Source organism: Panthera pardus, unplaced genomic scaffold (assembly GCF_024362965.1).
Source record: "Panthera pardus isolate Hobbes unplaced genomic scaffold, ASM2436296v1 HiC_scaffold_13, whole genome shotgun sequence".
NCBI classification, from domain to species: Eukaryota; Metazoa; Chordata; class Mammalia; order Carnivora; family Felidae; genus Panthera; species Panthera pardus.
In genome coordinates, this window is record NW_026526688.1 from 151,907,748 (window position 1) to 151,928,087 (window position 20,340).

The window sequence follows — 20,340 nt, forward strand, 5'->3', positions numbered from 1 at the left end:
ATAAAAATATATACATGTATGTATGTATGTATGTATATTTATACATGTATATACTTTCACATTTACATTGATAATTATATTCATATATATAATTCTGAGAGGTAAATGAGCTTGCTTGATTGATTTAACTGATGTGGGGGGGTATGGGGGGAGGAATTCACGTAAGAATAGGTTGAAAAAACAAATGTGACACACTAACTGATATCACTAGAATATTTGAGTTAATGGTATGATTATTCTTGGTGGTCTCTTGATCATTACATTAATGGTTTATAGATAAATCAATAGTATTTTGAATGTAGCTTCACAAAAGCATGAGACTTGGTTATGTTGTTCACTGCTGTTTTCCAGCAATTAAAATAGTGCCTGGCAAATGGTAGCTTCTCTGCAAGTAATTAATTAAATGGAAGAATGATTCTACTATGATGTTTTATGAACAGATAAATACTGTTTTCAATTCTGAAACCAGAGGATTTCATTTCTGACACTTTTTTAAAAGGGACCAGTATGAAGCCTTTGAGATTTGATAAGACACCACAGGAAAGAAAAAGGAAATGGATGCTTAAATTTTAGCTCTGTACATCAATGTGTTTTTTAATATAGAGATTTTTATTGTGTTAATATTAAATTTAATATGGCTTCAAATACCTATGACCTTGGAGTTAAGTGAGACAAACATAATCCCAATCTTACAAATGAATACAGTAAGACACTAGTAGGATTTCTGATGCCACTACTTTTGGACAGAACTTAAGTTGGATTCCAAATTAATTCTAGAATCCAAGATGGAATCCAGTTTCATACTGGGAAGTAACAGAGTTGAAATCCTGTGAATGAATTTGTCGTTAGCAGCATTGGTAATTTGCTTCTACATCAGAAATTTAGGTCAATTCTTAATTATAGATTTTTTTTTATAAAAGTATCATTGGTTGTGAAGTTTAGTAAAATATTATCAATTGTATCATGTTAATATTTAATAAAAATGGAAAGTCTTTTATTACTCTTTATGGATTATCCAAAATTTGATGTCTTTTTATTAATGAAGAACAAATGTTCTTAAGAGGGCTTAAGGCCCTCTTGGAAAGGTTTCCCAGAACTTGTTAGGACTGATGGCCACTGAATACAATAAGAAATAGTCTCTGATTGGCAGGAAGCCAGAGATTCTTTGTGAGAATTTATAAGCCCAGTATGACAGCTCTGCCTTCTTCGCAAGAATATTCTGAGCTAAGATTCTAGAATAAGTCTGAGAAAGATGTCTTTGTAATGTGTGGATAAAAAGGGAAAGTGAAAATATTGTTTTTTAAATATATTTTTATCTTGTGTAAATATTCATGAAATCACCCTTTCACTGTATTTAGGCACACTTACAAAAATTAGCACATCATTCATAAATTCCTGGCAATGAACACTGTAAAAAGAGATTTCTTTCCTCCCTTACCATGTTATTGTGATGGAAATATACAGATCAAAAGCCTGGTACCATTTACTCATGAGAGGATAAAAAGAAAAGAGATGAGTACTGAATTATGGGGAAAAAACAACCTTAGGCATTATGTAATTGATCAAAAAGTCATTAAACTCTCCAAGTCCCAGTAGGTGCAAGTTAGTTATGGATAGATAATCTCATGTCTAAATAGCCAAAGTTAGTCATGGTTGCGGTAATTCCTATATTTGTATGATTTCATGCTGATTTGACTGTTTAAAATATGCACATTTAAAAATATCTACAGTGCTACTGAATCTAAGAATATTTTACTGAATTTCATGCATATTGTGAAATGAAAAATATTTAATTTTGTCTCAAGTTAGGGAACTTCTGACACACATGTGGGGCCAAATTATCTTTGTTTTATCAGACTCTTTGGGGTTGTTTTGTTTTGTTTTGTTTTATCAGACTCTCTGGATCACCCCATCAATACCTCCATCATTTTTATATGGAGATGATTTAATTATAAGGAAATAAACCATTGGATTGTGTAAGTAATGTATTTTTAAATTTTTTTTAATGTTTACTTATTTTTGAGAGACAGACAGAGACAGAGAATGAGAAGGGGAGGGGTAGGGAGAGACACACACACAGAATCCAAAGCAGGCTCCAGGCTCTGAGCTGTCAGCATAGAGTCCGATGTGGGGCTTGAACTCACGAACCACGAGACCATGACCTGAGCCAAAGTCAGATGCTTAACAGACTGAGCCACCCAGGTGCCCTTGTATTGTCTAAGTAGAGTTTTAAAATAGAAGGGAACAGATATAGATTTAATAGGAAAGTGCCTCTAAGAAGATGTCTGTCCCTTGATTAGTTACACTTTTTGTTCTTGTTTGTAACACTACATTAGTAGACTTTGATAAATAGTTGATCAGAAAACAAAAACATTTCTCCAAAATATTAAATACTATATTTGAAGAATACAAATCATTTCATTAAAATTATCTGTATAGAGTCTCCACATTTTCTAGTTCTATTTCATCAGATCAACTTCGCCTCAAAAGATGAAGCTACCCCAAATGACCTACATCCTGTAACTATAGGTCGATTTCAGCAACTCTCCTCTCTAAAGCTGCTTAGTTGGTCTCAATAAATAGAACTTGTTCTTGTATCAAACTATTACATAATTAACTGTTGTTATCCTTCTCCACTGAGAATAATATAGTGTCTATTATCAAGTGATGAAGTGTTTAAATTCAATACTCACAGTATAACAAATATTTAGGACCCAAGAGTTGAAAAAAAAACATGTTTAAAAATTTTTAGATTAGGTAATTTTCACTAATGCAGATATTTAATTAGCCTGATGGTCAAGACACATTACCATGTATCAGGGCTTCTCTGATCAATTCCAGAAGGACTTTTCGTTTTCCTCCCAGTACTTCATTGCTATGCTTATAGAATTTTTTTTAAGTATCAGAGAAAATAGCAGAGATACCCTGCTCTACAATGTTAATTTTACATATAAAAAGGCTCAGTGATTTGCTCCTAATGCTAAGATAGTAGCAGAGCCAGAATGGAAGTTCTACTTATTCTCTGATCTGTTTTTAGTAACCATAAGAACTTTTCAGAGAACAAAGAGTAGGGAGTAAACAGCCTATCTCTAGAAAAATGCTTCAGAATATTTCTAGGATCTGTCAATCCAGTTGGATATCCCAGCTCTCTATGGTCATGTGAGTTAGTATCAAGGTCTGTAATATTTTGATTTCTTAGTTTGTGCTACACTTAAAAAATCCTTTGAAGATGAAAAAGACCATATAAATGCTATTACAACTATTATGCCTTCAAGCATACTTCTTCAAGTAAATTCTGCAAATATTATTCTTGGCCCATAGGTGTGGTCTAATCAATGCAACTACTTCCTCTCTGTGCTGGGAAACCTGTAACAGTGGATACAAAGCAAATACTGATCCCAAACACCTGTGACACAAATCTTAAACTCTCAATGACAATAAGTTATGATTAATTATGTGTTAATAAAACATCGTGAAAGTTCATGAACTTGCCTAGGGTCCATATTTAGTTTAGGACCAAGTGTTAGTCACGATTTGGAAATTATAGTCAAGATTTGATTTGCCTTTTCTTTTATGTGGTCATTATAATGTAATATTGGCTGTTGATGTTAAATTCCTTTACCTCTATATGCCACAATTTGTATACAAGGAAGATAAGAAGATAATGGAGAAATTATAGGGACCCATATTTTTTGTGTTGTGTCGTTTACATACTTCATTTTAATTATTATATCTTAATACAGCATTGTGTCTGGTTGGAGCATTTAATTGAAGAAACTGGAAAAGTCACAAAAATTACTTCTGAACAGAGCATTCCCAGGGTTGGGTAGTTCATGGTCTAATAAATATTAGTAATCATTTTAGTTTTAACGTAACAATTTAATTCAAGGGGGAAATTTCTGCTTCCTCAATTAGAATTTATAAACATTTGATAGAAGATTGTAGTAATTTCTGTAGAAGGCACGTTATGAATGGAAAAGTGATTTGGAGGTGAAGCAAAGGAATGTTTTTTTTAATACTTTGTACTGTTTCAAAGAGAATTCAATGAATTTTCGAGAAAAAAAAAACCTGCATAAATGAATGCAAGTGAGATATTAATGTACTGTGTTTAAGTAACTCTATGGAAAGTGTTTGGAAATATGTATATAAAATATAATTCAGTAGGTGCATTTGACAGTTCCATAACAGAGATGTTATCATAAATATATTGGCTTAAAACATATTATTATGTGGAAAGGCAAAGCCTATAAAGTGGTACAGATAAAACCCAACCAATTATATACAGAATATGTATACATGTGGTAGGTTGAATAATGGCCCTACAAAAATGTTTCTATCCTAGTCCCTGAAATCACTGAATATGCTACTTTACATGGCAAAGAGAACTTTGTGGATGTGATTAAGTTACGGATTTTAAGATTGAACGATTACCCTGTATTATTGGTGTGGGCCCAATATAATTATGACAGCCCTTATAAAAAAAGAGGCAATAGAGTTAGAAGTAGAGAAAGATATGTCTGTGGAACCAGAGGCAGGAGTGGTATGCTTGGAAGGTAGAAGGGGCTAGAGACACGGAAGTGGAACCCTCTAGAAAGCGGAGAAGGCAAGGGAATAATTTCTTTCTGAAACCTTCAGAAGGAATGCAGCTCTATCCATACCTTTATTTTAGACTTTTTCCCTCTTCATGAGAATACATTTGTTTGTTTGTTTGTTTGTTTTTAAGTCACTAAGCATGTGGTAGTTATGACAGGTAATAGGAAACATATACAATAGGGTGTTGTGCCAGGTCTATGTTAAAATGTGTCTTTGTGTCTGACTGTCTGGGAGAATGAAATCAAGCATTATAGGCCAATATTGTAGCCAAGGTATGTTTATCATAACACATTTTAAGGAACTATCAAAAATATTAGCATGGCCTTAGGTCTTGGTTTCACCAAATTAAGGTCTAATAATTAGGGCCTTGGGATATTTTGTTGTGTATGTATTACTTTTTAATATGGAGCCTTCCCTAAATTTTACCTTGATTATGTCTGGATTCTATTGTTACAGAACAAGCAATATGTTTATATTATTGAAGTCATTTTTAAGGTCACAAAAATACAAAAAACTATATTAAAAATAAACATCATGTGGTATTTTAGTGAACTATAAAGAATCTACTTCAGTCCTAAATCGTGCCTAATATTTCCTTATTTTGCTTTGGGTTAGGTACTTAATCACATATGATGCTTTGAAATCAGTGGGTGAAGTTATTATTATATATATGTATATATGTGTGTGTGTAACGTACATATATTCAGATATATACATATGGTATATTAATACATATAATCTGTGTATATATAATATATAGTCATAAGTATATCTATATAATGAGATGCTTAGTAAAATTAATTCAAAGTATGCCTCATTTATATATAGAAGTAGCAGGTGAGTTATCTTTAGAATCAGACATATCTGGGTTTAAATCCTAACTTCACTGCTTATGAGCTATTAGTACTGAAAACATAGATGCACTAAATATACTTACATATATATTTATGCATTATATATTTACATATGCATATATTTATATTTTCACATATACATTTATATATGTATTAGTGTATTATATATTACATAAATTTATCAATTTGTATAACATTTTTTACCTGCTTTCTCAAAAAATAAGATACAGTATGCTCTAGGCAGATATAAAAGCAGTAGTAGAAAGTGAAAGCTAATGGACTAATGTCAATGATGAAGAAAAATGACGAAATGTTTAGTTGAGAGAAGAACTCAACACGGCAATATAGGGCTACATAAGATAATTCTCAACCAGAACTTATGAAATCTCCTGACTGTTGTTTCCACTAATTAACTGTAGACATTATAAAGAGATGCAAATGAACTTTGCTTCCACTATTTTTAAATGATTTTGTTGGGTCACAAATGTCTATGCCTTGTTTCACTTCTGTATGTATAGTGATTTTTCTGCATAACAGGCGATTATGTATAACCATGTCTTTGAAAAGCACAATAAAATTACATTTATTGTAATTCTTAGTAATTTTCACCTACCCTGATTGTCCCTTCTATTCATAATAATTTGTTAATCTGGTTTCATTTTTACTCATAAGAGAGAATGAACTTGTTAAGGTTAACTGAACTCAAGTTTACTCCCTTTTGGCATTTAAATAAAAGCTAACAGAAAAGTAACAATGGCATTTGTCAGTCTCACCCATAGATTTTGAAAAACCAAGGTTCTATTATGTTTTTAATGATGATATTACATCTTCACCACTTGTCAACAGTATTTTGTAGCAGTTTCTTGTTTCACTGGCTTCTTGATTGATTCGATTCCACCCCCCAACCCCCCTTAGGCACCTACCATGTGCTTATCTTTTTTCTAGTAACAGAGGATACAAAGACAAATTAGGCCACTCACTGTACTCAAGACTTATGTAGTCTGGGAAGCAGGTAAATAGAGGAATAGTTTAACTTTCTGTATTTGTGGTGTATAATACTCTCCCAAATAATTTATTTTTAATATTCCAATTTTATGATCACTTGCCAGGACACGTGGAGTTGTTGACTGCGATAATCCAAGTGACTAGTCTCTGACACATACTGGTTTTTCAGCAATTATGAAAGAAGGAAGGGAAGGAAGATGAGTGGAGGATTTCTGATACCATTCTTTTTCCCTCGGGGGGCCTCTTAAAAGACCCTGTGATAGAGAGAGAGGTAGATGGTTTGAGACTTGGGGAAAGGAATATGCTGGGAAATAGAAAGGAGAGATTTACATGACACTTCCACATCCTTTCTGTGTTACTCTGTAGCACAGACCCTGATTGTTCCAGTGTAACTCCTTGCAAGTTATTATTTATTTACCCTAAAGCTTCAACGTTGTGAAATATGTATTTATTAAATATATATAAATTAGAGGATATTCATGGTTCTCTGTATGATAATATTTGCCTCAAAGAGTTTAACTGTGCATTTCTGAGTGGCGGAGAAGACTGAATTGCATCTAGCTTGCAAAAAAGTGCTCAAAATCCGTAGTCCATCTGGTCTGTAGTGTCACACATGGAGAGCAGTCATTACCTATGTACCGTTAATGCTTGTAAAGATTGTGATTTACCTTAGGGCTTTTTTCTAAGAAGAAAATTTTTAGGTTTCATCAGTATGGAAGTATATATAGGGAGCTCTCACACATTTGTATGTTTTATTCTAGGTGTGTTAGGGTAGTTAAAATTGTTTTGAACAATTGCTTTAGGTTATGCAACTCAGAATAGACACAATTATATATCACCAAGTGCATATTGTGTGTACGACAATAAAGGGTTGCCTATTTTTTTTTATTACAGATTGGTTGTTTACATTTTGTTTTCTGTAATCAGCTTTGGAAGACACTATAGGAATTGAATGAAAATTAAGACATTGAGCTAGGTAAAGGAAAATTAGATATTGTGAGTAATCTTTAATATAATTTGATGCTCAAGTAAGTACTGAGTGTAGCATCTCTATTATGAAAGATTCTTTCATTGCTCTATGGTACACTATTTAAGAATGCAAATTCTGAAGCTAGACTTCTTAGATCTGCCAATTCCTGATGGGCTGATTGGATAAGTTACTTAACTTCTTGGTACTTCAGAAGGGGATGGTATTAGTCCTTACTTCCTAAGGATGTTAGAAGGATTGAATGATTTAATGTGTATAAAGTGCTTAGACTTTAAAGCACATAATATTTACTATAAATGCAACATGTCATCATTGTGAGGTAATTACAATAGCTGCTTTATCCATTTATACATCCATAAATGTATTTGTTCATTTATTTAGCCAACATTTGTTAAACATTTGTCAAAGCAAACTTTGGACTTAGTTCTTTCTAATAACTGAAATTTTACAAAATATATCATCTTGGGCATTTTACAACCAGAATTTTGTTTGTTTGTTTGTTTGTTTGATATTGTTTTTTGGTAAATGTGAACACAAACTACTATTCCAGGGGAACCAAAAATATGGACCTTTTATGTCGTTTGATCCTCTGATGACAAATGGATAGTGCTTTATTTTGTTGGCCTTCAGAATTTCTGTGTGATAACTGTAAGTACAAAACGGGTTTACCTGCCTCTTGAATATTGGCTAAGATTTTCCACAACTTGGAGAATATGTGGATTTGAGTCCCTGAAAATTAGTCCCATGGTAAGGACCAACAAATTAAATATCTGATAGCATTACTAATTTGGAACAGAACATCTTGATTTGGCTTTCCTCTGGACTTTAAAAGGTTGACTAGGGGCGCCTGGGTGGCGCAGTCGGTTAAGCGTCCGACTTCAGCCAGGTCACGATCTCGCGGTCCGTGAGTTCGAGCCCCGCGTCAGGCTCTGGGCTGATGGCTCGGAGCCTGGAGCCTGTTTCCGATTCTGTGTCTCCCTCTCTCTCTGCCCCTCCCCCGTTCATGCTCTGTCTCTCTCTGTCCCAAAAATAAAAAATAAAAAAAAAAAAAAAAAAAAGGTTGACTAGCTGTAATCACTAATCTTGTATTCTTTCTAGTTATAAGCTGTCATGTCACTGCTAGAAATTACACTATTTTAAGACATGTGAATGAGATGTTTATGAGATCAGCTGATAAGTATCACTCAGTTCTCTCTGGTTATTTTGTAGTCATAAACTTTAAATTTTGTTTGCTTCCACTGGCACAATTTCAGATTTTAAAGGAGTATTGTCAGATGGCCTTGGAGAGAATATATTTAGAGAAAGAAGTTGTGGTGGCCTTGAATTTTAATGATATATTAGGAATCTAATATGTATTTTTTAAAACCATAAGTAATAAATGATAACTTATTATCATGATTTTTGTTGAATTAAATAATTCCTGTTACTTGCATAGCTATGTAAAATTAAGAACAATGGGAAATGATAAAGGATAAAACGTGAGCTACTTATATTTATAATGTATTTATTTTATTCTTTAAAATGCTAGATCAGACTAGTTTTGACTGTGAAAATCTTGAAGTAATTAAGATTTGAATTGCAGTTTCCACTGTATGTCTTTGTTACTGTTAGTGGATTTTTCTGTGGTTAAGTCCTTTTATAATGTGTATTTATAAGAAGACATTATTTTTTATGAAAAAAAGAATATGAATTTTAAGTGTGTTAACCTAATTACTATGTATCCACCTAAAAAACTCAATATCATACCTTCTATTAAGGTTTAATATGGATAAACAATATTGAAAATTATACATAGAACTATAGTCCTTGAATATAATGTAACTGAATAATACTGGGTTGATTAAGGTTTTCCAACTGTGCCACATCATTTACTAGACATAATTTTTTTAAAGGATACTGTAAAAATTGTTTAAACTCTGTTTCTCATAAAATGGGTACTGTGGTTATTGAGATTAAATAATCATTGACATGAAGACCACTTTGTGTACTAAAAATTCCATTACAGAGTAATAAGGAATAAATGGAAAACAAATTCTATGATAATTTATTTGATGTGGGATTAATTTTGTTATCCAGACAGAGGCATGTTGTCATTTTACACATTGTTACATTTAATATTTGTTTTTGTAATTTGCATGATTGTTTTGGAAAATGGTGACTATAAATGCCAGTGATATAGTTGTCTATTTTTATTATTGCCATTTACTTTTCTAATTAACGCCATTGTGAATATGACTTCAAAATGATATTTGAAGCATATGGTTTAATACTATTAAGTCTGATCATGCCAAAAATTACTTCTTTGCAATTAAGTTGCCTTTATTTCCTACTGAAAACAATTAATTTTCAATATCTTATGATTTTCAAGTCTTTGAAAAAAAAAACACACCATACCTAATGGGACGTTTTAGTTCATAGGTTCTTTTTATCAAAAAGGATATCATCTCTCTACAACTACTGACATTTAAGGCCAGGTTTTTGTGGTATGGTCTTTCAAAACTTCACTGAGCTCATATATCAAAAGATCCTGTTGCAGGCTCTTAAAATGGAATGATTGTAGGTTTTGTCTGAATGAGCAGATTGAATTTTTATTTGAGAAAGAAACTGCTAAAATGCCCTCTTTCTTTAGAAGAGAGCCTGGATACCAGGTGTGTTGAGAATGCACTGAAGTTATTTTTCTTGGTCCAGTAGCATCAAATGACAACGTAGTGATAAGTATATATTATATGTAGAATAAGTTTGTGTGTGTGTGTGTGTGTGTGTGTGTGTGTATGTATAATTTATATTCTGTATATAATATGAGATACAAAATTTATGACATAATATGTAGTGAGTGTGTATATATTTCAAAATATATGCCTTACTTTTCCATTTTAACAACTTCAGATATGTTTGTAATTTAATTAAACTGTATTTCTCATTAATTTAAAAAAATCTTATTTTTTTACCTTCAAATAATAGATGTTTACTCTAAAGCTTTAAAACTGGCATAATTTCTGCTCTTTGCAAACATTGTTCTCAGCACTATCCAAATATTAGCTCACATGCTCTAAAGGCTCAGTTTGAAGCATTTTTTTTGTTATTTTTTTCTTTTTTTAATTTTCTTTTTTACTTTTTTAAATTTACATCCAAATTAGTTAGCATATAGTGCAACAATGATTTCAGGAATAGATTCCTTAGTGCCCCTCTCCCATTTAGCCCATCCCCCCTCCCACAACCCCTCCAGCAACCCTCAGTTTGTTCTCCATATTTATGAGTCTCTTCTGTTTTGTCCCCCTCCCTGTTTTTATATTATTTTTGTTTCCCTTTTCTTATGTTCATCTGTTTGTCTTTTAAAGTCCTCATATGAGTGAAGTTGTATGATTTTTGTCTTTCTCTGACTGACTCATTTCACTTATCATAATACCCTCCAATTCCATCCACGTAGTTGCAAATGGCAAGATTTCATTCTTTTTGATTCCTGAGTAATACTCCATTGTATATATATACCACTTCTTCTTCATCCATTCATCCATCGATGGACATTTGGGCTCTTTCCATACTTTGGCTATTGTTGATAGTGCTGCTATAAACATGGGGGTGCATGTGTCCCTTTGAAACAGCATACTTGTATCTCTTGGATAAATACCTAGTAGTGCAATTGCTGGGTTGTAGGGTAGTTCTATTTTTAGCTTTTTGAGGAACCTCCATACTGTTCTCCAGAGTAGCTGCACCAGCTTGCATACTGTAGTTGGACTAAACCAGATTATGTATGAATGAGCAAACAAATCTTTACCAAAAATACTAATGGATCAGGAAAATATTAAATATAGGAAAGAATAATACCCAAATGAAGAAAGACAAATATGGTGACAGAGATCAGGGTATAACAGTCAATAATAGTGAGCTAAAGGTTTAGGACAGCAGCAGTTCATAGAACATTAGCACTAATCCAGTTTCTAACCTCAGTTTTCTAAATTTATATAATTAGGTTAAAAAAATAACTAATCTTAGCATGGTTTACCATTAGTGATTCCCAAATTTTACTAGTAAAATGATTCAGTTAGAGAGTCTTTATTAAAACTTGGCCCCAGTCTGACCACCTGATTCAGAACTTCCTGGAAAGAAAATTAATGATCGATATTTTTAGGAAAAATTGGTCCAGGCCAACCTGGATAATAAGAAGCTCCTAAATATGATGAATTATGCATGGCAGGGATAAGGGGTGGCTTCCAGCTGGCAGATAGTGACAACCCAGATGTCCAAATTTTGACCTCAGAATCAGTTATTAGATACTTGTATTTTTTTTTAGAAATTGTATGCAAATAACTAATACATTACTCATGTAGAGGGACTTTTGTAGGAGAGTAAAAGAAGTGCCGTCTGAGGAAGTTTTAACACATTCATGGACTGTCACAGACTGAAAGGATTTCAATGTTGTCTTGTTTGGCTTTCTCAAAGCTTTAAGATTCAAAATATAGGTAGATAAGTCAAATGCATGGAGATATATTATTTTTAAATACAAGTAATAAATTCATGGTTCTGTCTATAATCTATTTTTGTCTACACAAATAACATTGGGTAAGTGACTGATGAATGGTATTTTCTTATTCCACTTAACACAATTACGTTTTATGTTTTCATCATATTCATTCTCTTATTTTTATAGACATTCTATCCTAAGTAAACTATTAGTCACTTCAAAATTCAAAACCTTTTCAGTGCAATAAAAAAATCTATAATTATCAAGGAAGTTTGCCTATAAGTATTTATTACTATAGATTCATGAAATTCACTGGATGTAGAATATGAAAACATCTTCTCTCTACAGGTACTCTGCCTTTTGATCTCACCCAACATTTAGAACAGTGACAAGTTCAGAGAAGAGGCTAGAAATGATTTTGATTGATGGAATCATTTAAGAATTATGGAGAATCCATTATTGAAGTCTTCTGAAACAACTGACTGATATTTTACAACTGATATTATTACAAAGGGTATTTATTTGGCACCCACCCTATATCTGATATTATACAAAGAGAATCATATTTCAACATTACAAAAAGATGAGTTTGTATCACTGTTACTACTTTAAATATAAAAAGGACATTTATAGAGGTTAAGTAACCTAAACAGGATCACACAGCTAGAAAAATGATTGGCTGCCAAAGGATTTGAAGCCAGTTTTGTTTGACTTGAAAGCTATGTCATGGCACTCTTTCCATGTGGGAATAGTGTACCTTAAGCTAGGTTTCCATATTTGAAGAGGTAGGACACATTCTGCTTTACATAATGATGGCAGGGTTTTGTATATCATTGCTTGAGCTGCTGAGATTTTAGTGATTTCTAGTTATATCATTATCAATAAGTCAAACAGACAGAGATTAGCAATTCTTTAACCACTAGACATATATACTAGAATTGAACAATTAAGTAAATGTTTGGTAGATGGTTGGAACCACTGTTGGAATGTGAGGTTATAAATAACTAGTGTGGAAGCTATGATGACCTGTGTAGTAACTGATTAGAGTTGGTAATATCAGTATATACTCATGTTTCATTTAATATTCATATGTATGTAGATATAAGTATATATCTATAGATACACACAGGTTGACATAAACACATTTAGTTCCCAGCTCTATGACTTGAAAGGAGAAGCCATGACACCCCAGTAGCAAAGAGCATATCTGGATCTTGGTTTCTAATAACATTCTCCAATAGAAGAAGCCAGCGCTCTTTGGAGAAAGGACTGATTCTAGAACTGGGTGCATCTGATCTAGTAGTGCCATAAAGTAAATAAAATATATATAATATATATTATATTATATATTCATATATAAATTAAATATTAATTTATAATATAATATATAATTATATAATATATATAATATTATATATATAATTATATTATTATATAATATGTATATATTTATATATATTCTATATATATTCTATTCTAACCTGAGTGTGGTCTTCCCACTCTGACCATAATAATATAATTTAATATATTTATAATATATTATATATTATATAATATGTAATAATATAAATATAATATAAATATATTAAATACAAATATATATATGATATTTATATATATGTATGTATAATACATATATATGTATATATATACATACATATGTATATGTATTTATGTATTTATGTATATGTATGTATAATACATATATATGTATATATATACATACATATATATATGTGTATATATATATATATATATATATATATATATAAGAAAACCAACAAACCCACAATGATAAGGGTGTATCAGAGAGACTGAAAGAGTAAATCAATGGTCAAAGTTTTAACAATTTGAGTTGCAAAATAAAGTATTAGATTTTATACCAATGTATAAAAAAATTCCTTGCGTTTACATTGATATAAATATGTGATTAAACAAACAAACAAATAAGGAAGAATGGACAAATCTCATATGCAGATAACTTATGCAAATACTCTGGCCTCAAGGAAGTACAGTATACTCCCCATTCCTTAAGTGCAGGCTGTACATAGTGACTTCCTTCCAAAGATTAAAGTATGGAAAACTGGAAAAAGAAACTTGATCAACACTACTGCAGTTGGGCAATCAAGGTTAACCTAACAGTGATGGTATACTGATAGCATGTACCCTTGATATGATGTAATAAAAAGGAGCTTTACCCCAAAAACCTCATAACTCTAATCATGAGAGAAACATCAAATCTATAATGATTGAGAGGTATTCTAATTCTTATCAGTATACTGAAAAAAAAAAAATGTCAAAAGCACCAAATCATACAAAGTCTGAGAAAGTATTGCAGCCAAGAGGATCCTAAGGAGACACGGCGACTATACCATGTGATCTCGTATACTGGGTGGAATCTTGGGACAGAACAAAGATAATAAATAAAAACTAAGGAAATCGGAATAAAGTATGGACTTTAGTTAATAATAATGTGTTAATATAATTTCATTAATTGTGACAGATGTACTGTTTACACTGTTGTGAGATATTCCTAATAGGAGACACTAAGTGTGGTGTATGTGGGAACTTCCTGTACTCTCTTTATTATCTTTCTATAAATGTAAAAATACTTTAAATTAAAATAAATTAAACAAACAGACAAAAACATTAACCCATAATGGGAACTGTAACTAGCCCGAAGGATCAGTACCTTGCTTATCATACTATTAGTTTAAATGTCAGCTCCACCACTGAAGCTGTAATACAGAAACAAATGGAATGTTCTCACAGACCCAAAATGTGAAATTCAGAAGTTACATAAATTGTTTTGTTCTGTTCACAACGTGATTTCTTTAGTATTTTTGTTCTTCCTACCCTATGGCAGTAATACTTTTATGATTTAACATCATTCAACAAAAGTTTACAAGCAGAAATGCTCTAAGTCATCGTTCTCATTTTGTGCCATGCTCACTTCATGAAAGCTCCAACAGGTAAAGAATGAGTTAACGGTATCAGTGGGAAGATGACTAACATAAATTAAACACGCCCTTGATGCTGACAAATCTGCTTACAGTTATTATTATTATTATCATTATCATTATTGAGACAGAGAGAGAGACAGCGAGAACATGAATGGGGATTGGACAGAGGGAGAGGGAGAGAGAATCCCAAGCAGGCTCCACACAGGGGCTTGATTCCACCACCCTGAGATCATGACCTGAGCCAAAATCAAGAGTCCAGTGCTTAACTGACTGAGCCATCCAGGCGCCAATTGCAGTCATTTTAATGTGCGTAATATCTGTAAAATACTTTACAAAAGTAAAGCACTGCGCATCATCATTATGTCCTCAGGAGCTGTCAGTGTCCCCACTTTCATCAGCTTTACCCAAATGAGTCAGAGAGGTGTTGTCACAGAGGAAATTATTTCTGAACTTTACTCCTAAACTATTCTAACCTGAGTGTGGTCTTCTCTCCCCACTCTGACCAAGCTGTAAAGAATGCTATTTAGTCTCTGAGAAAACCGAGTCTGGAAAACAATGGTGCTTTTTAAATAGAGTTATCTTTGAAAGCTACACAATTTCTGTTTAACTCTGATGGAGGTAAATAACAAAGTATTCCACTTCAGGCTAATTATATCTATGTTAATATTTAGTTGATAACCTCACTTTGAAATGGTTTATTATTTTTTTAAAGGATTGGTTAAATTTTAAAATAAAACACAAATTCCCAAATCATAAGATCCTAGTGTATGCACTTAAGATGAGACAAACTCAGTTTTGTCCGATGATGTCATACATGATCATGTATGTATTTCCATTCATTCAGCCATGCACCCGTTCAACAGATATTTATGAGATTTCTAGATGCCAAGTAACTTTCTGGAATTTTTTTTTTTTTTAATTTTTTTAACGTTTTAATTTATTTTTGAGACAGAGAGAGCATGAATGGGGGAGGGGCAGAGAGAGAGGGAGACACAGAATCAGAAGCAGGCTCCAGGCTCTGAGCCATCAGCCCAGAGCCCGACGCGGGGCTCGAACTCACAGACTCTGAGATCGTGACCTGAGCCGAAGTCGGACACTTAACTGACTGAGCCACCCAGGCGCCCCCTGGAATTTTTTTTTATAGCAGTGAGCTAAACCAAATTAATTCCAACCTTCATGGAGCATACATATTAAATTCAATTTATGAATAGAAAAGGGGCAGTATCATCAACTTGTTACTGTTTCTACTTCTGTATATTTGCTATTTTGCTATAAACACTATGATAAAGTACAGAGTCCATAGCTTACTCTTTTCTTGTTTCCTTGTCTTCTGGATGCTTCTTCCATAGTGCCAACTATGGCGTGACTTTCCCTCATTGGGAAACCAATAAGGACTTTGAACCTATGCCAAAATATGACTGTGAGAACTACCTGTCAATTACAATTTCCATAAAAGTAAACAAACTGCAATTTCAAAGGTACTTTTAGAGAATTTTGGTTTATATGCACAGTGAGCGTTCTTTATTATTGCAGAAAACTCTGAGGAACTGGATATGTTTGAGAAAACAAGATAAAACTGAATATATGAACCCTCTGAACCTGAATATCATAAAGCCTGTGATTATAAGAATAAAAAATTACACATTCAAGTTACAAAGTCATTATCACCCTATTATGGGTATATGAAACACTAGACAGTTAACTAAGTTTTGTTTCCTACAGGTTGTATCTGTTTCCATTTATTTTAGTATGTGTATGAAAGACATACTTCACCCTTGAGTTTCATAGTTGATTTTGTTGACACAATAAAATAATGTTAAAAGGTTTTATAGATATCACTTTGATTGTTATCAATCATTTGTTCCATACATATATATTAGACTCTCCTCTATCCCAGGCATTGTTCTAGATATAAGAATTCAACAATGAATAAACAATATCCCTGTCCTCATAAAAATGACATTCTACTTGAGGGATTGAAAAAAACAAATCTGTAATTCAGATATGTGTATCAGGTACTGCAAGTACAAGAGCTAAGGAGAAAAATAAAATCCTGAAGGAGCAGAGGGCATGGTGAGGAGAGAGGGGCAAGGGTGAAAATTGGTTACTCAAATCATAGAGTGGACAGACAAGGTCTCAGTGAGAAAACCACAGAAGAGGGAGAAAGCCTTGGAGAAGTCAGGGTGAGAAGCACCTCTGATGCTGGAATACCAAGTCCTTAGGCAGAAGTGTGTCTGAGGTGCCCTAAGAACAGACAGCCGGGACAGAGCTAGCAGGAGATGAAGTAAGAAAAGATACAGGGTGCCAGAAGATGTGAATCCTTGTATGCAGTTTTGGATTTGTCTTTTACTGTTTAGTGAGTAAATTATATATATTTATATATCATATGTATGCTATAATATAAAGTATATCTAAATTCTATATATAATATGTAAATTGCATATAGGTATATATAACTTGATCTCACCAGATGTTTGATGTTGTTCAGATAGGGCTATGACTCTGGCTATACACTATTCCCTATGGCTGGCATCTTTTCTACCTTATATGTGCATTATACATATAATATACATATAATATATAATATATATTATTACTCTCCTTTTCTCTACACACATGCACACACACGTGCACACGCACACCACTCATTAGTCCACGATAGTCTTTCCTGTGTCTTATCAAAGCTAAAAATTACAAAGGTAATGGTCACTTACATCAAGAAAGATACTAGCCATCACATATTTGTATTGTCACACCCAGAATCTATACAAATATCCATAGATTGACAAAACGGATGTTAAATCAAGTATCCACATTATTGGAATCCAGACACATCTAAAATAGCATATATTTTCTATTTTCATTAGGAAAGCCATGTAATAGGCACTGACAGATAGCAATGAACATCGTAAGTAATTGTGACTTCTAATAAAATATTTGAGGGAGATGGAAATGAAGGAATTTTTTATGAAACCTTAACTGACATACAATATTATATTAGTTTCAAGTGCAAAAGATAGTCAATATTTTTATACATTATGAAATGATCACCACAATAGGTCAAGTTACCATCTGTCACTGTACAAACTCATTACAATATTATTGATTATATTGCATCCCCCTGACTTATTTATTTTATAACTGTAAGTTGATACCTTTTAGTCCCCTTCACCTATTTCACCCATTTCCCTGTCTCTCAGCTCTTTAACAACTGCTAGTTTATTCTCTGTATCATTTAGCCTGTTTCTGTTTTCTGTTTTATTTTTTTAATTCCACATATAAGTGAAATCATATTTGTCTTTCTCTGTCAGACTTATTTCATTTAGTATACTACGCTTTAGGTCTATCCACATTGTCACAAATGACAAGCTTTCATTTTCCTATGGCTAATATTCCATGTGTGTATACACATATACACACATGCACACGCACAAACATACACATACATATATACCAGGCATATACCATATGTATCACATAAGTAAATATATATATACATACATATATATCTTTATAGTGTATAACACATATAGTATAACATATAACATATTTTATAACTTTTCATCTAATGATGGACACTTAGGCTGCTTCTTTATCTTAGTTATTGTCAATAATGCTGCAATGAACATAAAGATCTTTTCAAATTAGTGTTTTCACCCTTTTTTGGATAAATACCCAGAAGAGGAATTGCTAGACATTATGGTAGTTCTATTCTTTAATTTTTTGAGGAATCCCCATGTTGTTTTCTTTTTATTTCTTTTTAATTTTTTTTTAAAGTTTCTTTATTTTTGAGACAAAGAGGCAGAGCATGAGTGGGAGAGGGGCAGAGAGAGAGGGAGACACAGAACTTGAAGGAGGCTCCAGGCTCTGAGCTTTTAGCACAGATCATGACCTGAGCCGAAGTCAGGTGCTTAACCGACTGAACCATCCAGGTACCCCACCATATTGTTTTCATAACAGCTGTACCAGTTTATCCACCAACAGTACACGAGAGTTCCCTTTTCTCATCTCTTTGCCAACACTTGTTATTTCTTGTCCTTTTGATAATAGCTATTCTGACAGGTATGAAGTGGTATCTCATTGTGGTTTTGATGTGCATTTTTATGATGATTAGTGATGTTGAACATCTTCTAATGTGCTTGTTGGCTATCTGTGTGTCTTCTTTGGAAATGAGTTTCTTCAAGTCTCCTCTCCACTTTTGTTTTAATCGGGTTATGTTTTGCTGTTGTTGCTGTTGTTGTTGTTGTTGTTGAGTTGTATGAGTTCTTTATATATTTTGCATATAACCCCTCATCAGATATATCATTTGCAAGTAACTTCTCTTATTCAGTAGGTTGACTTTTCATTTTGTTGACAGTTGCCTTCACTGTGCAAAGGTTTTATAGTTTGATGTAGGTCCATTATTTTTAAGTTTACTTATTTATTTTGAGAGACAGGGGTGGGGAGAAGGGGCAGAGACAGGGAGACAGAATCTCAATCATGCTCTCCACTATCAGTGCAGAGGTGGATGCAGAGCTCGAACCCATTTACCATGAGATCATGACCTGAGCTGAGATCAAGAGTCGGACTCTTAACTGAGACACCCAGGGCCTCAAAATCCCATTATTTTTTTTAAAGTTTGTTTTTTGGGGTGCCTGGGTGGCTCACTCAGTTTAGCCTCCGACTTCAGCTCACGTCATGATCTCACAGTTCATGAGTTTGAGCCCTGTGTAGGGCTCTGTGCTGACAGCTCACAGCCTGGAGCCTGCTTCGGATTCTGTGTCTCCCTCTCTCCCTGCCCCTCCCCTTACTTTGCTCTCTCTCTCTCTTTCTCAAAAATAAATAAACATTTTTAAAAATTTAAAAATTTTGCTTTTATGGTTTTGCCTGAGGAGATAAAAATATCTAAAAAAAATCACTAAGAATAATGTCTATGTTTTTCTAGGAGTTTTATAGTTTCAAATCTTATATTCATGTCTTTAATGGATTTTTAGTTAATTTTTGTGTATGGCGCAAGATAATAGTCCAGTTTCATCCTTTCACTTGGTTTATTGAAAAGACTATCCGTTCCCATTGTATGTTCTTTCTTCACGTGTCATAAATTAATTGGCCATGTATGTATATATTCATATCTGGACTTTCTGTTCTGTTCCATAGATTTATATTTCTGTTTTTGTTCCAGTATCATACCATTTTGATTACTGTATCTTTGTAGTGTAGTTTGAAATCAAGAAGTACGATACACCCAGTTTTGTTATTGCTTTGGCTATTTGGTGTGTTTTGTGATTCTGTATGCATTTTAGGATTATTTGTTATAATTCTATGAAAAATGTCATTCATGTTTTGATAAGGATTGCACTGAATCTGTAGATTGCTATAGGTGGTGTGGAAATTTTAACAAAATTAATTCCTCCAGTCCATGAGTGCAGCATATCATTCCATTTATTTGTGTTGTCCTCAATTTCTTTCTTCAGTGTCTTATACAGACCTTTCACC

At 32.9% G+C, this 20,340-nt stretch overlaps 1 protein-coding gene across 8 annotated transcripts in view; it reads left to right on the top strand.

The window, feature by feature from the left end:
* The window catches only part of EPHA5 (EPH receptor A5), a 344,576-nt gene that overhangs the window by 225,957 nt on the left and 98,279 nt on the right, over positions 1–20,340 (top strand). The gene's annotated exons all lie outside the window — the stretch shown is intronic.